This window comes from Scomber scombrus, unplaced genomic scaffold, assembly GCF_963691925.1.
Source record: "Scomber scombrus unplaced genomic scaffold, fScoSco1.1 SCAFFOLD_419, whole genome shotgun sequence".
NCBI classification, from domain to species: Eukaryota; Metazoa; Chordata; class Actinopteri; order Scombriformes; family Scombridae; genus Scomber; species Scomber scombrus.
The window spans coordinates 8,611-15,069 of NW_026910133.1; positions in this window are offsets into that span (position 1 = coordinate 8,611).

A 6,459-nucleotide genomic window follows, 5' to 3' on the forward strand; every position below is an offset into this window, starting at 1 on the left:
AAAGAAAGAAAGAAAGAAAGAACTTAAGAAAGAAAGAAATGAGAATAAGGAGGAAGAAGAGAAAGACACAAGAAGTAGGTGAGAAATAAAGAAAGAAAGAAAGAAAAAGAAGGAAAACAAGAAAGAAGCGACAATAAGTAGGAGGAGGAAGATGAGGAAAGAAAGAAAGAAAGAAAGAAATGAGAATAAGGAGGAAGATGAGAAAGACACAAGAAGTAGGAGAGAAAGAAAGAAAGGAAAAAAGAAAGAACAAGAAGTAAAAGGAGAGAAAGACAAAGAAAGAAAGAAAAAAGGAGAATAAGGAGGAAGAAGAGAGACACAAGAAGTAGGAGAGAAAGAAGCGACAATAAGTAGGAGGAGGAATATGAGGAAAGAAAGAAAGAATAAGGAAGAAAAAACAGAAAGAAACAACAAGAAATGGGGGAAGAGAAAGAAAGAAAGAAAGAAAGAAAGAAAAAGAAGGAAAAGAGAAAGAAGCGACAATAAGTAGGAGGAGGAAGATGAGGAAAGAAAGAAAGAATAAGGAAGAAAAAACAGAAAGAAACAACAAGAAATGGAAGAAAAGAAAGAAAGAAAGAAAAAGAAAAATGGAGGAAGAACACAAAGAAAGAAAAAAGGGAAAGAGAACAAGAAGTAGGAGAGAAAGACAAAGAAAGAAAGAAAGAACAAGAAAGAAAGAAAGAAAGAAAGAAAGAAAGAAAGAAAGAAAGAACAAGAAAGAAAGGAGAATAAGGAGCAAGAAGAGAAGTAGGAGAAAAAGAAGGAAAAGAGAAAGCACAAGAAGTAGGAGGAGGAAGATGAGGAAAGAAAGAAAGAAGAAAGAAGAGAAAGACAAAAGAAGTAGGAGAGAAAGAAAGAAAGAATAACTGTGCATGCTCTGTAATGGTCTGGTTGTGCTAACAGAAAGAAAAAGCTGCGTCTGAGAGTGAAAATAGTTGAACTTTCCTGTGTTAGACTCGATGGTCGGGCTGCTTCCTGTTTCTAGTCTTGTCTTGTTACTTCTTCTCGGGGGGGGGTGAAACGTGTCCTTTATCATGTTTCATGCACGCAAGACATTTATAGCTGCTGGTTTCGTGATGTTTAGCAGTTTGCAGTGTGACAGCACAGCGAGGCATAATGAAAGGTTAAATGGAGCAAGTGAAGGCACAGCTCAGTCGGTTTCTGTGTCTTTGAGCTCAAACTGTGAAGCGAGGAAACAGAAGATTATCACGCTTGTTTTACACTGAAGTGAAGCTCTCTCTCTCAGCGTGGGCTCGCAGCGATCGATAGAAAAGCCTCTATGGTTTCTCTACATGTGGTGTGATGTATTTTTTTTTTTTAACCCCTGCAACACATTTAGCCTCTCAGTCTCAGTGCGTCTGCAGTTTCACAGCTAAAAAAAAAGGATGTGAAACTCTGTAAATGTCGGACCTGAAGGTATCAGTTCAAGCTTCAGAGAGAGAATCAAACAGTGCTCAGGCTGTAAAAACAGCTCCAAAGGCTGAGAACGAGTTAAGAGGCAAAACCCGTCTGTGCTGACATTTGTGACTGAATTTGAAAAAACATTATTTAAGATACATTTAATGATATTCTAGGATATTCTTAAGCCATTATTATACCAGGTTATTCATGTTTTTATAAGAAATATGCCTTATTATCTCACAAAATGTTGTTATTCTACAAGATAAAGTGCCTTATTTGTCGTGTCACAGTTAATTTAGCTGGAAAATATTATCCAGTAAATGCCGGGGGACTCCCATGATGCACTGAGCTCCTCTCTCCTCCTCCCTCTCTCTCTCTCTCTCTCTCTCTCTCTCTCTCTCTCTCTATCCATCTATATCCATTAACATTCATGTACTATTAATGCATTCAATAACCTAAACTTCTTCCCCGGAGTTGTCTGTGCTTTCTGGTCTCACAGGTTAATCTGGGCCTGTAGACGTCCGGATGACAGATTCCAGTCCCGGACCTTCAATGTGCTTCTCTCTCCTCCTCCTCTCTCTCTCTACTCCTCATTCTCTCTCTCTCTCCTCTCCTTCCTCTCTCTCCTCCTCTTCCTCTCTCTCCTCTCCTTCCTCTCTCTCTCCTCTCTCTCCTCTCCTTCCTCTCTCTCTACTCCTCATTCTCTCTCTCTCTCCTCTCCTTCCTCTCTGTCCTCCTCTTCCTCCTCCTCCTCTCCTTCCTCTCTCTCTCCTTCCTCTGTCTCCTCTCCTCCCTCTCTCTCCTCCTCTTCCTCTCCCTCCTCTCCTCTCCTTCCTCTCTCTCTCCTCTCCTTCCTCTCTCTCTCCTGTCTCTCTTCTCTCTCCTCTCCTTCCTCTCTCTCCTCCTCTTCCTCTCTCTCCTCTCCTCTCCTCTCCTTCCTCTCTCTCTCCTCTCCTCTCCTTCTTCTCTCTCTCCTCTCTCTCTCTCCTTCCTCTCTCTCCTCTTCTCCCTCTCTCCTCCTCTTTCTCTCTCTCCTCTCCTTCCTCTCTCTCTCCTCTCCTTCCTCTCTGTCCTCCTCTTCCTCCTCCTCCTCTCCTTCCTCTCTCTCTCCTTCCTCTGTCTCCTCTCCTCCCTCTCTCTCCTTCCTCTCTCTCCTCTCCTCTCCTTCCTCTCTCTCCTCTCCTCTATCTCTCTTTCCTCTCCTTCCTCTCTCTCCTCTCATTCCTCTCTCTCTCTTTCTCTTCCTCTCTTCTCTCTCCTATCCTTCCTCTCCCTCCTCTCCTCTCCTTCCTCTCTCTCTCCTCTCCTTCCTCTCTCTCCTCTCCTCTCCTCTCCTTCCTCTCTCTCCTCTCTACTCCAACCAGTCGAGGCAGATGTTCTCCCACTTTGAGCCTGGTTCTGCTTCTGAGGTTTCTTCCTGTTAAAAGGGAGTTTTTTTCTCTCCACTGTTGCCAAGTGCTGCTCATGTGTGAATGTTGGGTCTCTTTAAAATTAAACCTGAAGAGTTCGGTTTAGAAGCTGCTCTATGTGTAAAGTGCCTTGAGATGACTTTGGTGTGATTTGGCACATTATATAAATAAAGACTGATTGATTGATAAAAATGGAAATTCTGCTGCATGTATTTGACATTTAGAGCTGTTAATGCATTGTTTATACATAATAATAAAAAAATATTTGTTAAGCTTGTTAAATCTCTATAATGAGATTTAAAAAATATATTTTTCATGTTATGCTGATATATTCTCCTTATTACTAGACACCAAATTATTCAATTTTTTACAAGAAACTATTTATAATGTAACAACAAATCACTTTATCTTGTTATTTCCCGGAATGAATCTTATTAAAGTTGATGGTTTATATTCCATGTTAAGTTCAATATTTAAGGTTTATGACCAAATACCCACAAAATTAATGACATTTCCATCACCTTAAGCTGTTAGGGTGATGTTTGCATGAGTTTACAGTAAATACAGCCTCGCAGAGCTGATAACATGCTTGTGTAGTCATGGCTGTGTCACTCATTCACTACTCCCTGTATTATAAACTCTAAATAGTTCACTACTCCCTATATAATACACACTAGTGATCCCTGTATAATAAACACCACATAGTATTCCCTGTATAATAGACCTTACATAGTTCAATACTCCCGATATAGTACACACTACATAAGAAAGTAGTGTACATGTCATTGACCGTACTTTTTTCTTTCCACGGTGGAATATTTTAGAGCTCTATATAAGTGTTGGTATTTACACACTCAGTATTCAGACACTCACATATAAATGATCATCTGTTACATTCAAGCTGGTGTCTGGTGTTCTCTATCTCTGGGCTTCTGCTGTGCTGGCTGGATGAATACATACTGAGCCCGCTTTATAGACGGAGCATAACGCCGGCCAACCAGACAAATTCCTGGAGACGAGGCAATTTAATCATGTGGCTTTGCTAGACTTTCCAAATGTTAGGGGACCAAACTCTGAAAGTGAAATGAGTCATTTTTTGTGGAGGCTGTGTGACTCTTAAAAAAACAGTTTATCCACCATTTAACAGCCACAACAGCAGCAGCGGAGGAGGCTATGATGTAAGTGTGTCGACAGTGTTTTTGTAGTTACTCTCATTGCCTGAAGGGGGAGGCAAAAAAAGTCCTTCACTCCAGCTTTAAATTTAGGCCAAACCAGGCGGGGAGTTATGGTCCTCTGAAATGAGGCCAACGTGGAAGTAACTTAAAACTGCATTCTATCAAAAGGCCATCAGGGGGCGACCGTTTTGGTGTCAAAAGGACTTCCGTCTCTATACAAGTCAATGGAGAATTCACCAACTTCTCACTTGATTTCTAACCTCAGTAAACGTTTTCAAAATGTGTTTATGGTCTCAATCGCTAGTTTAAAGCCTTCTTCAATGCAGTATGATGTTCATTTGGGACATTTTGGCCTCCCTGATTTTATATGTGACGATAAAGCAGGGTATGCATTAGGGCGTGGCTACGTCGTGATTGACAGGTTGATTGGTTCACAGGTTCAGGAGGGCGCCTCATGCTCCTCCTGATGCCCATATAAGTAGAATCCGTGTTTTTATTTTTCCCAGCATGCAGTATAAGTCAGAGGTGTCCAAACAGGAGCACAACAAGCTTGACTCATTTAATCAGCTGATTTCAGTTGATTGGTCGAATTGTATGCTCTTGATTGGCTGGAACTAAAACCTGCAGACACATTATGGCCCTTTATGGAATAGTTTGGACATGCCTGGTACAGCTGGATGCTTTAACTTGCAGAGTATTCACACACAACATCATACAGTCACCATACGTCAGATCTCCTCCTTCTGCTATGCTGTTAAAACATGAATAAAAAACTGGAGTCACAGTTAATTTGCCGCCTTTTCAGCTCAAATAACCAAATCGGATTTTATAAGAAAATCCCCCCGGAGCACATTTCTGACAGAAAATATCATTAACTCATAAATATGGAAATTCTGTTCTGTATATATTTAACATTTAGGCCTGTTTATGCATTTATACATGTATGATAATGATGTCTTTTTTTCTTATCACACAGATAAACACATCACAAGCTATATATGATACTAAAATTAACTGCGATGTTCAGAGAAATTAATCCATAAAGCTGAAGTAATATTAACCTTCGTGTCGTCCTCCCGGGTCAAATTGACCCCGTCTGTTTTGACTGTTCCTTCTTTCCTCTCTTCCTTCCTTCCTTCCTTCCTTCTGTCCTTCTTTCCTCCCTTCCCTCCTTCCTTCCTTCCTTCCTTCCTTCCTTCCTTATGTCCTTCTTTCCTCCCTTCCTTCTTCCCTCCCTTCCCTCCTTTCTTCCTTCCTACATTCCTCCCTTCCTTCCTTCCTTCCTTCCTTCCTTCCTTCCTTCCCTTCCTTCTTCCCTTCCTTCTCTCTTTCTGTCCTCCCTCCCTCCTTCCTTCCTTCCTTCCTACATTCCTCCCTTCCTTGCTCCCTACCTACCTACCTTCCTTCCTTCCTTCCTTCTTTACTCCCTCCCTCCTTCCTTCTTCCTCCCTTTCTTCCTTCCTCCCTCCTTTCCTTCCTTCTTCCTCCCTTCCTTCTTTCCTTCCTCCCTTCCTTCCTCCTTTCTCCCTTCCTTCTTCCTCCCTTCCTTCTTTCTCCCTTCCTTCCTTCCTTCCTCCCTATCTTCCTTCCTCCCTCCTTTCCTTCTTCCTCCCTTCCTTCCTCCTTTCCTTCCTTCCTTCCTCCTTTCCTTCCTTCTTTCCTCCCTCCCTCCCTCCTTCCTTCTTTCCTCCCTCCTTCCTTCTTCCTCCCTTTCTTCCTCCCTCCCTCCCTCCTTTCCTTCCTTCTTCCTCCCTCCTTCCTCCTTTCCTTCCTTCCTTCCTTCTTCCTCCCTTCTTTCCTTGACTCGAGGAGGGTTAAACTGTATTCATGGCTCTCGGTGAGGCGGTAAAGCAGTCGTGTCATGGTGAAGGACTTAATCTGTAGCCTAGTGCAGGGTTTCAGCTCCATTTCTGAGTTTTACATTAACACACCATGAAAAATGATAGATAAGTTTTTAAGCAAATGCAAATATATTCAAAACGGCGTGACAGGACTGCATAATCAGTCGAGTTAAGAAACCCCGGTTCATTTTATACATGAACACATATAATTATGTCTTTCAAGAGGCTGTGCAGTTTAAACATAATCACTTGAGATAATGTCAGAAATTACTCTGGATGAGTGATCTTAATATAGAAAGAAACCTCTGTGAACTAACAGGTTCTCTACTCTGCCTGTTTTAAACCCTGAGAGAGATTAGATTGTATCACTGTTCATGGTTATGTGCCACTCAAATATCACTCCTGGGGTTTCTTTTCCTCTTTATTTTTGGAGGATTTTCTGGTGGAGTGGATCGACCTGAAGCTAATGACGTGAGCTGAAATGTTTTGTTTACAGCTGAAGACGAAGAAGGAGAAGAAGCTGCAGATTTGACATCAAGGTGTGTTTTAAAACATCGGTTTCTGTCACCCTGAGTTGAATCTTCTGTCTTTTATCGTGGCACCTTGAGGCGAATGTAAAAACAGTTTCCGGTA